Raw genomic sequence first — 15,775 nt, 5'->3', positions numbered from 1 at the left:
TACTCATTGTTGCTTGTCCAAGTCAATACAAATATTACAGGAATTTTATCTCTTTTTTTTTTTTTTTTTTTTCTATTTGCTATATACTATTGTTTAATGAGTGTGTTAACATTAGGTAAAACAGTGTAAGCAAAGGATATTATATCAGAATTCAGAACAGTTTGCCAATTATGACCACACCAATGTATGTGTAGATGCAAATATTTGCCCCCTTTTCATAAAAAACAAACACTCATCACACAAGGATGAAAACTGAGAATATTTCCATTTTAGGCAACTTCAAATGTTGTTACTTGGTTAATCTGAATAACTACATTGCATCAGTCAAGTATACTCCTTACATAGAAAAGATACCAAATTAGTAATTTTGCACTTTGCAGAAGTACTCACTTAAAAAAATGCTTTTGTGGGTTTTTAATTTCTTAGTCCACATGAGATTTGTCCAATCTATGTATATAGTTATTTTTGTACACATGATGTAGTAGTTAACATTGCCAATGTATTATATTCAGCTACCTGAATTCTTAGAGAAAAGAAAGGAAAAGAGAGATTCCAATTACCTGTATAGATGCTTTCACTTTAAGAGATGGTATATAAGTGAATGAAATAAAGCAAATCATATGCTTGAAATGCAAGTAAATTTGTCTCTTTATGTGCAAAAGAGTTAGGGAAGAATTCTCATATATTTTTATGCCCATGTGGGATTCTTCTCTTTGTTTCCTTTATCTCATTCCCATTAATTTCTTCGTCTTCAAGCGTTTTCTTATATGTGACTGCATAAAGTGCTGCCAATAAAATATTCCAAAGATGGACTCAATTGAGAGAGGTTTAGATTAAGTTTTTGGTTCAATGCTTCCAAAAACTAACACAAAATTATATTGACTAGTAAGAATTAAGGTTGGAAGCATATCAGTATATGCTCCTACTGATTATAGCACGTTTGGAAATTCCTTGATTTTGGCTAATATTATTTTTGTTCCCATCCCTTTTTTAGTTTAGCTCTTTAAATTTTAAAAATTCACTTTAATATCTTAAAGTGTCTCCACTAAATAAATTTAATATCCTTATTATAAAATACAATTTAGAAAGGATCAGTAATATTTTTCACAAGGCATTTTACAATTTTTATAAAACGTTAATTTTACTTATACTCTTATTAAAAATTATGAAAAATATGTATTTCTCTCTCATATATTTTAAACTTTTTAATTGTCATTTATTTTTATTTTTTTTTATATGGATAATTTATTCACTTCTCTCATGAAAATTTAATGACAACTAAAGAGGATAAAATTGATAAATCATACCTTTGTTATATATAATCAATAAGATTAATTAATATAATTATTTACATTATTCTGTATAATTTGATTAAAAATGTCTTTCAATAAAAACTGAGTAGTATTTTTATTATTATTATTTTAGAGCTTATCACACTAATTTGATGAACTTGGCCATATATAACAAATTGTGGGAGATGTTAGGTAGCAATATTTGTCTTAACATTTTAAGAAATAAACTTTTGAACTTAAGTGAATATAGGCCATGATTCCTATTTTCTTACAATGTGAACATTAGGTGGAGCATGACAGAGACCAATGTTAAATCAAAGCTTGGTTGTATTAATCCAACAGCATCAATCCAGCATAGAGTGTATTGAACCTATCTTCACCTAATCAATAATAACAAAAAAGTTTCTTTGTCCCCCAATAACAGTTCAATTTATAAATTAAAATTTGTTTCTTATACAACTATACTGCACAAGTTCAAATCTTATAATGCACTCTTCTTTCCCCCTTCTTTCTAGATAATCCTTGAATCTATAACATATAATAAAAAAAAAATTATCTCATTTAATATCCATATTTTTTTTAGATGATTTTATTTTTAAATTTTTAAATCATAAAAAATAATATTAGAAATTAATCATTCATATAAAGATAAAATTTGATCTCAAGACTTTTAAGTTTGAAGATCAAATATAACACCAATTAGTTTATTAAATATTAATAATTTTTAAACATTTTTATTGAATAAAATATAAAGACATAAAAAACTTTAATTACCTGGTAATAGAAATAATTCAAGGCTTAATTTTAGTCCAGAAAGGCTAGTAAGAGAGGGACAAAACAAAACTTCGTAGTCTCTATAAAACTTAAATATATCTGTCTTGTCTGATTCAATCCCAATTAAAAATGCATGCGTAAGTGTTAGTAAATGTTTGGCAATCGTTTTAATTTTTTTTAATGATTAGTTTTGTAAACCTGTCTTTTAATAAAGTAAAATGCTAACCTAGATATAAAAAAATACATCGGTGTTAAAATAATGATTAGTCAACAATAAAAATCATGTTCTATGAATGTAAATTAGTTTTTGGTTATTAATATATTACTTAGACTATGTTTATGAAAGTAAAAAATAAATAAAGAAAATAGATTTTTTTTAATATTGAAATGTGTAATCTTTAGTGTAATGTTTAACAAAATCTTTTTTATATTGATTTCTTAAATATACACTTAGAGAGCATTTCCATAAGAAATTTATGCAAAAATTATTATTGGAAATAATGTTTTTTAAAAATATTATGTTTAAAAGTTTATATCTATTTTTAATTCTTGTAAAATGAACAAGTTTTGATTTTGTTTGTTTTGAAAGAATTTTTTTTGTTGCTTTTCTAGTAAATATTATTGTTGGTCCTTCTACGTAAAATGAGTAAATTTTGGTTTGGTCTATAAAATATTTTTCTTTGATTTTCATCCCTTAACATTCTAAAATTATTATTTTTGATCCTTCATAATAATTTTAAAATAGATAAATAACATTTATTTTATGAACCGATAAATTTTTTAAAAGATATCTCACGCTAACATAACATCATTGACGGTTATAAGTAACATTTGAAATGATGACTTAACTAAGCATCCTATAGGATTAGCCCGCCGACTACCATTTACATACTCCGCACCTTTCTAGTAATTGATTAAGGATTTAATCCTTGATTTCATACCTTACTCAATTGGTTACTTTATACATGTATGATTTGACTGGTCCCAATAAAACTTCACATAAAATCTAGAGGAGACAACTTAAAACATTTTTTATTTAAGAGCCAACTTATACCCAATAAAGTTTACTCATTAAAGTTTTTTCTCAACTTTGGTCTCTTTGAGCACCACAACTTATACCCAATAAACAAGATATTTTAAAATTCTAAAATACTTTACTCTTCTCTAGTTTTTATGTATCTCAACTGAGACATGTTTCACAAACACCACATGTTTAAACAACTTAACAACTTACTCAACTTCAATCAATTATCAACTCAAAACATCATTATACATCATCCTAGATCAATGTATAATGAACCATAATCATACATCATCATATTATATATATAAGTAAGCAATGCTCCTCAATTATTTTCAACAATTAGACAAATAAATAAGAATTTTTTATCTAACAAACCACACTCAATGCCATTTTTTACGCGCTCGATGCTATTGAGACAAACAGTCTCTATCTTGCCCATGCCTAGTGTTAAACCACGTGCGTCCAACATGAATAAGGTATAGAGCCTCTTTTTCAATCACCCTTGATGTGGTTAAGCCCACGCCCGACCTCATTTAGGCAGAAAGTCTTTGCTTGACTCGCGTCCATTGCCATTAAACTTGCGTTCGATGTTGTCTAGGTAGAAAGCCTCTATCTTAATCAAGCTTGGTGCCACTCATCTTGGAGCTCTTTGAGTAATCATGCTTGACCTTCATTTGGTTAACCAAAACAAATCAATTCCTTAGTTTTTGGTTTGGCCAAGATTGGCTAGGGACACCTTGGCCACCCCCCTTGATTAGTTTCTACCCTTAGAACTACTTCTCCAACCACCTAAAGATAAAAGGACATTTGGCACTTGCTCATTGGCTCTTCTAGATGTAGTTGTCTCCTACATGTCTCTTAAAGCTTCCTTTTCAAGCTACCTAAGACTTTAGCTTCTTCTCCAAGCTACCTAAATTGTATATATAGGTTCTTGGAACCATTTGTACATAAATTTGAGCATTATATTGAGATTTGGCCAAAATTCTTCCTCTAAATCTCTCTCAAAGCTTATTTCTCTCTTTAAAATTTTTCATTTTCTTTTATCCTTTCTTGAGTGTAGTGAGAAATTGAAGAGACTTATCACTCTTCAAGAGTGTGGCGTCACCTAAGGGAGTTTCTACCTTTTCTTGTGTATTAGAAATGGCTTCTAACATCAATGAAAGTCGTTGAAGAAGCTTGAAGGAGTCCAAGAAGTGAAAGATCTGTCCAAGAAGTGAAAGATCTGTCCAAGAAGCTTGAAGGAGAAGTTACATCAATCTAGTCTCTCCCAAGGTTTCCAACATCCTTGGTGGGAAAAAGGGAGGATTATCACTAGTATATGGATAGTGGATGCTCACAACATATGAAGTTCATAAACCTTCAACTGAAGTAAACATTACCCAACAAGAAGGGGGATTGAATTGTGGTTATCTTAAAATTTGAGTTACTTTTATCAAACTAATGTTTAGAAGTTGATGCTTTTGAAGGTTTAAAATAACATTTTTATTTTGAGAAATTCTTTATAAAATAACTTCTCAAAAGTTTGTGCTTCTAAGGTACTTGAAAATACTTTCTACTTGCTTTAAAAACTCAATATGATATACCACAATCATGTACCAATAAATGAGTAGCTTAAAGTAATTTGAATTAATATGAGAGTAAGTGTAAGAGATATTTCACATTATGATTTATCATGGTTCACCTAACCTTGGGTTTCATCTAGTCCCCACACACAAAATGGGATTTCTCTACTATAATCAAGAGCAACGGCTCTAAATACAACCACCAACACCCGTTGGATTTCCCCTACACAAACCAACCACCTACTATTTGTGTACTCACCCTTAGCCAACTAATAAGTAACCCTCAACATCTGTTGAGTAAACCACCCTCACAACCCATAACTATGAGTCAAACCACAATCCAACTAATTGCAAATTTCCTACCTTTTATTTCCCTATACACACTAGATCCAGGAATGGGTAATCAAATATGTTTATAGATTTGAGAAACCTTAACAATTGTTAAAGATTTCTATGTAACTCTCCAAGGATAGGTTTTTCCACTAAGGAAGTATTCACACTCTTTCTATTACAAATCGGATTACAAATGTGTATGGTGAGAACTAAGAACGAGAATAGGTCAGGAAAAGTCGGGACTTGAATATATAGGTTAGGCTTGTTCTGTAAAATTAAAGCCTAAGATAGAGACATATTGTAACATCTAATTGTATAAATATTAACCCCAATATTATACGTGTATATATATATATATATATATATATATATATATATATAGGTTGAGAACACAAGTATTTATTAAGAATATTATGCATGATAACAAAGAAATATTTTCGAATTCATTTACATATAATTAGCTTATAATTCCATTACATATTAAACTAAAAATATTTGAGCTGTCGATCACTTTAGGAACTTCTGGATTTGGAGAGAATGTAAAAGATGATACCGCCACTCCGTTGAAAGTGACTGAGTTTGCTACCGCATCTACACTCCACGTAGTACCGGAAATTACCGCAGATATAACTGAGGGACAAGGTCCCGGAATAGCTGGCAAATCCATCTATTTTTTTATTATAAATTAATTACATATTTTAAACAAGAAACAAAAGGAGTGAGAACAATTTTCCAATAAATATCAACAATTACACAATATGCATAGAAATTAATACTAATAAATATATATTAATTCTTCTTGATATAAAAATTTGAATTATACTTGTAGTGACTAGTCAGGATAAATGAGCATTATAATAACAAATAACTAAAGGTTATTTCACCTTAGTTTTTACTCATTTAAATCCCTAAGGTAAACCTCCAACTACAAATTAATTCAAACTTCCATTCTTATGGCCAAAGAATAATATGTATATTTATAAATCTATGAAAAAAAATAACAAGACAAGTTAAAGATAATTTAACAAAACTATATTATAGTTAATCATAAGAATAATTATGCTAAATAAATTTGAGTATTTATCATTATTTAAGCTTTAAATAAATAATGTTTACGTAAATGAAATATATTAAAGAGTACCATTCAAGTAAATGACAATAATAATTATTATAAAATAATTAAACAACATAAACTATGAACACCTTATTAATTATTATGAGTAAAAATTATCATAGATTAAGTAAATAAGTGAGGCTAGGGACACCTCACTAAATAAATATACACAAAATATAACATAATTAAATAAACATAGTAGCATATAAAATTTTAAAAAGATAAAGTTTTCCTCCCCTTTACCTTAGAATGTAGACTTAACAAGGGTTAACTGTGTCAAAATTTCACTATACTCACTTCTCTGTCTTTCTCTCTCTCTTTCTTTCTTTCTCTCTTTCTCTCTTCTCTTCCTTCTCTTTTTTTTTTTCGCTCTGTGAGCTTGTGTCCTCAATTGCATGCATGTGAAGCTATTTATAGAAGAGGTGGTAATGATGACATGGTTATGATTGAATGGAGAATTTGCTTCATTTCATTTGATTTTTAGATTCCATTACTTACTTAGTTACTTAGGGATAAGGTTAATAAATATAGGATAAGGTGATAAGGTGTTAGTACAACAGCTGTAGATTCTTGCTGGAGATTTTTTCATTTTTTTTAATAATAAAGTAATATTTTTTTAATAATAAAATAATATTTTTTTAATTAATTCTTTTCCATTCATAATATATATATATTTTTTAATTACTTATATTAAACATTTAAAATTTTACCAATTATATATATATATATATATAATAATAATACAAATAATATATATATATATATATAATTTAAATTGGGTAGCAAATATTTCTATTTTAATTTGCTAAAAATAAAAATAAATCCTAATATTAAGACAATTATATTTATTTATTTTAAATATGATAACTAAAAAAAATTAAACTTATTATTTTAAGAATAAGATGATGATATTAAAGTTTTGGAATATTACACCTATTATCTATCATAGACTTTTTTTATAAGCCTGACGTGACCTTTTTAGAGTATGACCTGACTTATTAGCCTATTTAAATTACTAATGTTAATTAGGCCAATAAACTTAATTTTTAAAAATTAAAAAAATTATTTTTAAAATATAGTTTACTCAATATTATAAAAATTTAAATTTTAAAAGAAATATAGAAGAAAAATTGAATCATTTTCTATTGAATGGACAATTTATGCATAGTCATGTATGTTGATGCACACTCATGCATATGTTGTAAACTTATAAATCCTATAATAAAAAAAATAATTGTATAAAAATATATTTTAAAATATTGATAATTTATTTTTATTTTATAAATTTATTTGTTTATTTGTATTTTTAATAACATATACTAATTTTTTATTATATTATATAAATAAGTAGGTTGACCTATCAGGCCTAGTAGTTTTTTTTATAAGTCTAAGTATGACCTTTTTATATAAATAGGTTTTTTTAAAAGCTTAAACTTGACCTTTTTATCAAATAAGTCAGGCCAAACCAAGCTTTAAAGAGGGCAGGCCATAGGTTCCTATTTAATGCTTGACCTATTTTCATCCCTAGTGAGAGCTTTGAATCATAGAATATGAAGCAAGTAATTACAACTTTATTTGGCTCAGATATAGATAACTTTCAATGTTCTTGCTTACTTCAAATAGTTCCCTTGGTCTTCCTTTTATAGACTCTAAAATAGGTCCATTCAAGTTGGTTTAACTTTTAAATAGTGTTGACATCATCTTCATACTTTTTATTCTCGTGCTATCAGCATATTCTTCGAAAGCAGTTTGCTTCTAAAGCTTCCTTCTAAGTGTGCTTATGAGTATCCTTCTAAACAAGGTCTTCAATACTAGTCTTAAGAAGTTGAGTTTAAAAGAGATTTGTTGCTTTAAAGGCTCTACCAAATAGACTAATGATTCAGGCTACTCAAGATATTTTTTCCTGAGAAAAGATGTTCATACTTGAAGATTCTTAATGCATAAATCTTAAGCACTTTGACCAAGGAACAAAGATTATCAATGATAGTTATCTCTACTTTTAAGTGTCCTTTTGAACAGTATACCTTAGATGATATAACACATTTAGTTTGAAACATTTGAGAAAATATGTTAGAAATCATTAATTACTCTTCCAACATTTGGAACTAAGGATTTGTCATTATTAAAATCATTTAGGATTCAACAATCTCCCTTTTTGATAATGACTAAACTTTAGTTTCAAGATTTTAGGAAGAGTTGTATACCTTTTATTTTGATAAGAAATCAGAGAATATCAATTTATTTTAGGTAAGGATTTCTGAAAACATATATAGTGTTAGATGCATTCTTCTTGTAAGTTTTCTTTATACTTCAAGGATGTTTATACATTTATGCTTAACATTTATTCATAATGAAATTTCATTTTCACAAGCTCCCCCTTTTCGTAACTGAAAAATTCCGATCTTACAACCAATGGTTTAGACTACCTCTTTGAAAAGATCTCATTAATTAAGGAATGTACAAATACCAAACTAATCCTTAAATAATGGTTTTGAAAATAGGTTCATGGAGTCGCCACCAATATTTTTCTCAAAACATTGTAAAAAACAAAGATTTTCAAAATTCTAATAATGGCCTTAATAACCAGAATTGGACTCGGGGTCAATTACGTGTAGGGAAGGTATTAAACACCCCTACAGCACCCTAAATTGATACCCTATGATGAAGCTAGCCTAATAAGAATTAATAGTTTAAATATTAGATCCCCTTTTATTGATAATTATTTATATGCATGGAATTTAAATTACCCGATTTATCCTAAAACGTCTACATGATTACTTTTTTTATTATTTAGAACAATATCGGTTAAAATGAAGAAATAGAGGGAGAAAGAAGTGTTGACTGAAATACCTCTTGATCGAGCTTTACTAGATCTTCAAATAGGGAGACTCTTAGGTGTTTTTTGGCTACCTAACACACTATAATGTACCTCACCAGATCTCAAGAAATACAAGGGAAGGGAAAGAGAGAAATTCCGAGCTATATCAGACTTTCTAGACGAATTTTTCTGACCCTGAGCAGCACTTGAGTCTATTATTTATAGACGTTAGAATTGACCAAAATAGCCCGTTCCGATTTTGGAACGGCCCGTTCTAGATCAGTTTGTTGTGAGTTAAATTTGAATCCAGAACAGTCTGTTCTAGTGTCAAAACGACCCATTCCATATTTGAGCTTGACTCATAACAACCTATTTTAGAACGGCCGGTTCTCAACTAAGGTTTCAAGGCCTTTTAGCAATTTGGAAGAGCCAGTTCCGGATTGGGAACGACTCGTTCCAATGTTGGAATAGACTGTTCTAGATTGGGAACGGCCCGTTCCGGGCTACTAAATCACTCTTATTGGACTTTAGGCCTTCTAATGTCATATCATGTCATTTCTATGCTTCGAAAGCTCATTTTCTTCATAATGAAAGTTTATTTCTTTGTTTGCAGGTCCGGACAAAATTAGGTGTCTACAGTTGCCCCTCTTTACTTGTCCTTTGGGATAGCTAGGTGTTTTCTTTTCCAAAGGCAAGTAAAGACGTAGATATTTTGTCCGAGTCTTCTCTCTATCTCTTCGTGCAAGCGCTTCATGTCGTTTCTTTTGGACAGGTGGATTTGTCTCTGTCCTTACACTTTAGAGTAGCTAAGTGTTGGGTTGTGTACTCCATTGGGTAACAAGGGTGACAAACTGTATACTTGACTTTCAATCTTCGAGTAGATGCTCCATGTCATTTGTTCTGGTTGCTTTTCTTGTGATCAATGAGGTGAAGATCTAGATCTTTTTCTTGGTTTGACAACAGATGCCTCCACGTTGTCTCCTTTGGGTAGATGGTGTTTACCTGTATCCTTGCCCCTTAGAGTAACTGAGTGTTGGTGAATGATCCGTCAGGTGTCAAGGGTGGTAAACTACGCCATTTAGGCCTCCGACTTGGTATAGATGCTTCTGCTTGTCCCATGGTAGTGTGATATTTATTCGTAGCTCGTTGATGAGGGAGTTCTAAGTTCAACCTCTCTAGGCTAGATTGATATTTGAGGTTTCAACCGACCCAATCCAAGTTAGGTGCCAATTTAGGGGGTCTAACAACCCTTTCTGAACTTGTACAGGTTTTGAGGGTCCAGCAACCTTTTCCGCTCTTGTACTAGTTTTGAGGGTCTAGCAACCTTTTCCGCTCTTGTACTGATTTTGAGGGTCCAACAACCTTTTTCGCTCTTGTACTAGTTTTGAGGGTCTAACAACCTTTTCTACTCTTGTACTGGTTTTGAGGGTCTAGCAACATTTTCCGCTCTTGTACTAGTTTTGAGAGTCTAGCAACATTTTTCGCTCTTATACTAGTTTTGAGGATCTAGCAACCTTTTCCGCTCTTGTATTAGTTTTGAGGATCTAGCAACCATTTTTGCTCTCGTACTAGTTTTGAGGGTCTAGCAACCTTTTCCGCACTTGTACTAGTTTTGAGAGTCTAGCAACCTTTTCCGCTCTTGTACTAGTTTTGAGGGTGTACTATCCGTACTGCGAAGCCGAGCTTCGAGCTCAGCACCACAGCGCAGGACGACCTCGGACACGCGCTGTGTGACGTCAGCTCGTCATCCTAATCAGATCATAACTGATCTCGGGCCCAAGGCCCAACACAACCCTAATTCACACCAAGGTACGTGCATTATTTATAGGAGACTCACACTCATACAAACCCTAACTTTAGCATCGGAGTCTCTTTTGCAGGTACCACCCCCATCTTGGAGCAACAAGCGTACCCGTGAAGGAGGCTCACCAATCTTACTCGGCGGATCACCTCTACGGAAGATTTCCGGTAAGAACATTTGGCGCCCACCGTGGGGCCGATCAAGACAACTCTTATCGGCCACGCTTATGGTATTCACCAGAAGCCATAGCAGACGCGCAACAGACGACGCAAATCATTCAACTACCATGGACAACGAAGCCACATTGAGGAGACTGATTGACCAGGTCGAACAGATGCGGCAGAAACACGACGCCGATCTGCGAAACATGCGTGCCCAGCACGAAACCGACCTAGCGGCGATGCGGACCGCCAATGAAGCTGATCTAGCGGCGCTACGCGTTGAAAACGAGCGGATTCGCGCCCAGCTCCCTCGGCGCCCCTCTGATCATCCTCCTGAGGCAAGCAACCTCCACGAGGAAGAAGGGCACTCGGTCTCTCAGCCCCGAACTGCGACTAGGGCACCGACTCCACGACCTGCCGCGCACCGGTCTCACGTTCCGACGAACAAGTCGGTCCATGAAGTCAGCAAAGCCCCAACTCATGTCACAGGGGGTCAAGCAACCTTCCGCCGTCATCCCTTTGTGGATGGCATCATGGAGACACCACTCCCTCAGGGTTGGAAGCCTCTCCACCTCGATCGCTATGATGGCACGACGGACCCCGACGAGCACATCGACCTATATACGACACAGGTAAACCTCTACACTAACAATGATGTTATATTGTGTAGGGTTTTTCCGACCTCGCTCAAAGGGGTCGCGCTCAACTGGTACACCCAGCTACCTGCCAAGTCAATTGACAGCTTCAGCACCCTGGTCAGACAGTTCACAGCACAATATGCGACGAGCCGACCTCATCACATAACATCAACTGCCCTAGCCAGTCTCAGACAGAGTGACGATGAGCCACTCCGGACGTTCATGGAACGATTCGCCGCCATCTCGGTAAAGATCCGAAATCTAAATCCCGAGGTCGCACTGCACTCCATGCTCATGGCGTTGAAGCCAGGACCTTTCGTCGATAGCCTTTGCCGACGACCTCCTCCCGACATGGACGAGCTCCGAGCTCGCGCTGCTGGACACATCCAGATGGAGGAGCATGCCGAGTTCCGCAAGGCAATTCGCGACAAACCACAAGGAAAGCAAGACCAAGGTCAGGCCACGAACATTTAAAGTTGGCGACCGTGTTTGGCGATTACGGGGAGAAGCAAGAACAGACCCCTCCAAAGGAAAATTTGGAACTTGAAATTCCACCCACCTCAAATTTTATTTCTCTTAACTTGTAAATTCAGGTGATGTACTCTTTTTTCCTCCTCAGCCTTTTTTCCCACTAAAGAAAAGGGTTTTTGGCCAAGGAAGGTTTTAACGAGGCACACCTTAGAAATAAATCAACAAAGCAACTCCATTCCCATACATTTTCGGTATTGGCACATTAACCATGACGACTTGCCAAGGTCGAGTACGAACCTTGAGATCATATTTTCTTAACCAAGGTCGAGTTCGAACCTTGATATGCCAAGGTCGAGTCCGAACCTTGAGATCACATTTTCTTAACCAAGGTCGAGTTCGAACCTTGATATGCCAAGGTCGAGTCCGAACCTTGAGATCATACTTTCTTAACCAAGGTCGAGTTCGAACCTTGATATGCCAAGGTCGAGTCCGAACCTTGAGATCATATTTTCTTAACCAAGGTCGAATTCGAACCTTGTTATGCCAAGGTCGAGTCCGAACCTTGAGACCACATTTTCTTAACCAAGGTCGAGTTCGAACCTTGATATGCCAAGGTCGAGTCCGAACCTTGAGATCATATTTTCTTAACCAAGGTCGAGTTCGAACCCTGATATGCCAAGGTCGAGTCCGAACCTTGAGATCACATTTTCTTAACCAAGGTCGAGTTTGAACCTTGATATGCCAAGGTCGAGTCCGAACCTTGAGATCATATTTTCTTAACCAAGGTCGAGTCCGAACCTTGAGATCACATTTTCTTAACCAAGGTCGAGTTCGAACCTTGATATGCCAAGGTCGAGTCCGAACCTTGAGATCATATTTTCTTAACCAAGGTCGAGTTCGAACCTTGAGATCATATTTTCTTAACCAAGGTCGAGTTCGAACCTTGATATGCCAAGGTCGAGTCCGAACCTTGAGATCACATTTTCTTAACCAAGGTCGAGTCCGAACCTTGAGATCATATTTTCTTAACCAAGGTCGAGTTCGAACCTCGATATGCCAAGGTCGAGTCCGAACCTTGAGATCACATTTTCTTAACCAAGGTCGAGTTCGAACCTTGATATGCCAAGGTCGAGTCCGAACCTTGAGATCATATTTTCTTAACCAAGGTCGAGTTCGAACCTTGATATGCTAAGGACGAGTCCGAACCTTGAGATCACATTTTCTTAACCAAGGTCGAGTTCGAACCTTGATATGCCAAGGTCGAATCCAAACCTTGAGATCACATTTTCTTAACCAAGGTCGAGCTCGAACCTTCAAACAACAAATTTAGGAGCTCCTCAGAAGCCCATTCGCTCTTACATCACTCGGTGCTTGGGGGGCAAGTGTACTGGCCAGCCAAGTTTCCGACTTGTCCCTCACCAATCTATTGACTCAATCAAAGGTTTACCAGCCTGACCAAGCAGTAAACTCATCATTGTCGAGTTCCTCAGCTCGGCCATGAAACATGGACATCGGAATACCACATCGGCCCAAAGAGGCAACGTCATCAAACAGATAAAAATACAATCTTGTTACCACGCCGCCTGCACGTTCTCGAGAACGAGGCGATAGTTGCAACACATGGCATCTTGACAAGCAAGCATACGCGAAAGGTCACTGCTCCCTGACGAGGTCGGTCTTAACTCCTCGACCTACGGTCTTCGAAGCTCGGGGGGCTAGTGTACTATCCGTACTGCGAAGCCGAGCTCCGAGCTCGGCACCACAGCGCAAGACGACCTCGAACACGCGCTGTGTGACGTCAGCTCGTCATCCTAATCAGATCATAACTGATCTCGGGCCCAAGGCCCAACACAACCCTAATTCACACCAAGGTACGTGCATTATTTATAGGAGACTCACACTCATACAAACCCTAACTTTAGCATCGGAGTCTCTTTTGCAGGTACCACCCCCATCTTGGAGCAACAAGTGTACCCGTGAAGGAGGCTCACCAATCTTACTCGGCGGATCACCTCTACGGCAGATTCCCGGTAAGAACAGAGGGTCTAACAACCTTTCTTATACTAGTTTTGCAAGTCTAGCAACCTTTTTTGATTTGTGCTAGTTTTGAGGGTCTATCAACTTTTTCTGATCTTGTACTTGAGGAACTTGACGGTGTCCTCTCATTGGTGTTACGGTATACCCCTCGGGTTGACAAGTAGGGGAATGCCTGTGATGCCCTCCGTTTTTGGGCTAAGGTTAACGAGATGTGTGATGCCCCATTAGGTGAGTATTATAGTGTTTCTCCAGACGTCTTCATTGGAAAATGAGATGAGTGGCAGGGATTATAATGTTAGCCCCTTTCGTTTATCCATGGTGCTAGGCTTCTTTGGAGTCATAATGAAGTGATAAAAGAGTGAGAATCAACGGGTATGTGGAGAAGAACAAGAGTTTTGAAGGGGGGCCACAAGAGGGAGAGGTTTGAAATGGTTTTGGAGGTCTGCACTATTTCATTCAAATAATAAGGAAGAGGGAGAGAGGTTAAATGAGTTTTAATGCTCCTTGTAACTTCTTAGGAAGTTACCGTTCAAGGACAATGGTAACATCAAGTGGCCTCTAATCCCTATTTTAAACACTTTATTTCATTTTAATGGCCAAAAGCCTACTTATTCAGAAATTGATTTCAGAAGCACCCTAAGTGACATTTCAGAACACACTTACATTTATCAAATAAAAAATTGAGCATCAAACAAGCGTATATCATTCAATAATATCATACATGGGTTTAATATTTAACTTTAATAAATTTGAACCTATCCTCTTGTAGTGGCTCGATGAAGATGTCAGCCAATTGAAATTTGATTTCAACAAACTTAATTTTAATATCTTACTTCTGAACATTATCTCTTATAAAATGATGTTTCACATCTATGTGCTTTAATCTGGAATGATGAACATGATTCTTTGACAACTCAATTTCACCTATGTTATCACACAATATTGGGATCTTTCCAAAACAAAGAAAGTAATCCATAAGTTGTTTTTTGATCCATATAACTTATGTACAATAGGTTGCAACAACAAAATATTCAACTTTTGTAGTTGACAATGCAATGGTTGCTTGTTTTCTTAAAGCCCAAGACACAAGTGATTTACCAAGTAATTGACAAATTCACTTGCATTCTTTCTCTCTACCTTGTCTCTAGCAAAATCAACATCATTATAACATGTTATTTCAAACTTTGTTCCTCTTTCAAACCATAAACCATGATTGGTGGTTCCACTAAGATATCTAAAAATCCTCCTCACAACTATTATAACTTGTGAGGGATGCATAGGTGTGCTCATAGTTTTTGCCTCATTCGTTCTAAATCTTTTCAAAAGAATTTTGGCGTATTTCTCTTGATGAATAAAAAAACCTTGCTCTAGTTGTAGGATTTGTAATTTGAGTTCTCTCATCGTACTCATCTCAAATAATCTTTTCATGAGTTCAAAGAATTCTTTACACATTTTTTGAGAAGTTGCTCCAAACATCATGTCATCCACATAAATATGGATTACCAGAAGATGATCCTTCTTAAACTTTCTGAATATGATAGTATCAAGTTTTTGAAGATAAAAATTACGGAGAAAAAGCTTGAAAATTATGATTAAAGGTTAAAAAATGATTTTTCAGCTAACTTTTGTTTTTTTTCCATTTTAATCCAAGAATTAATTTATATACAAAATCAATTACTGAAAATAAATTCATACCTTTTTTTTTAATAAATTTACTATAAAAATAATTATTGTAATCAATTCAAACAAA

This window comes from Cajanus cajan, chromosome 8 (genome assembly GCF_000230855.2).
Source record: "Cajanus cajan strain Asha chromosome 8, NIPB_CcT2T_4, whole genome shotgun sequence".
NCBI classification, from domain to species: domain Eukaryota; kingdom Viridiplantae; phylum Streptophyta; class Magnoliopsida; order Fabales; family Fabaceae; genus Cajanus; species Cajanus cajan.
This window is presented reverse-complemented; position numbering follows the sequence as displayed.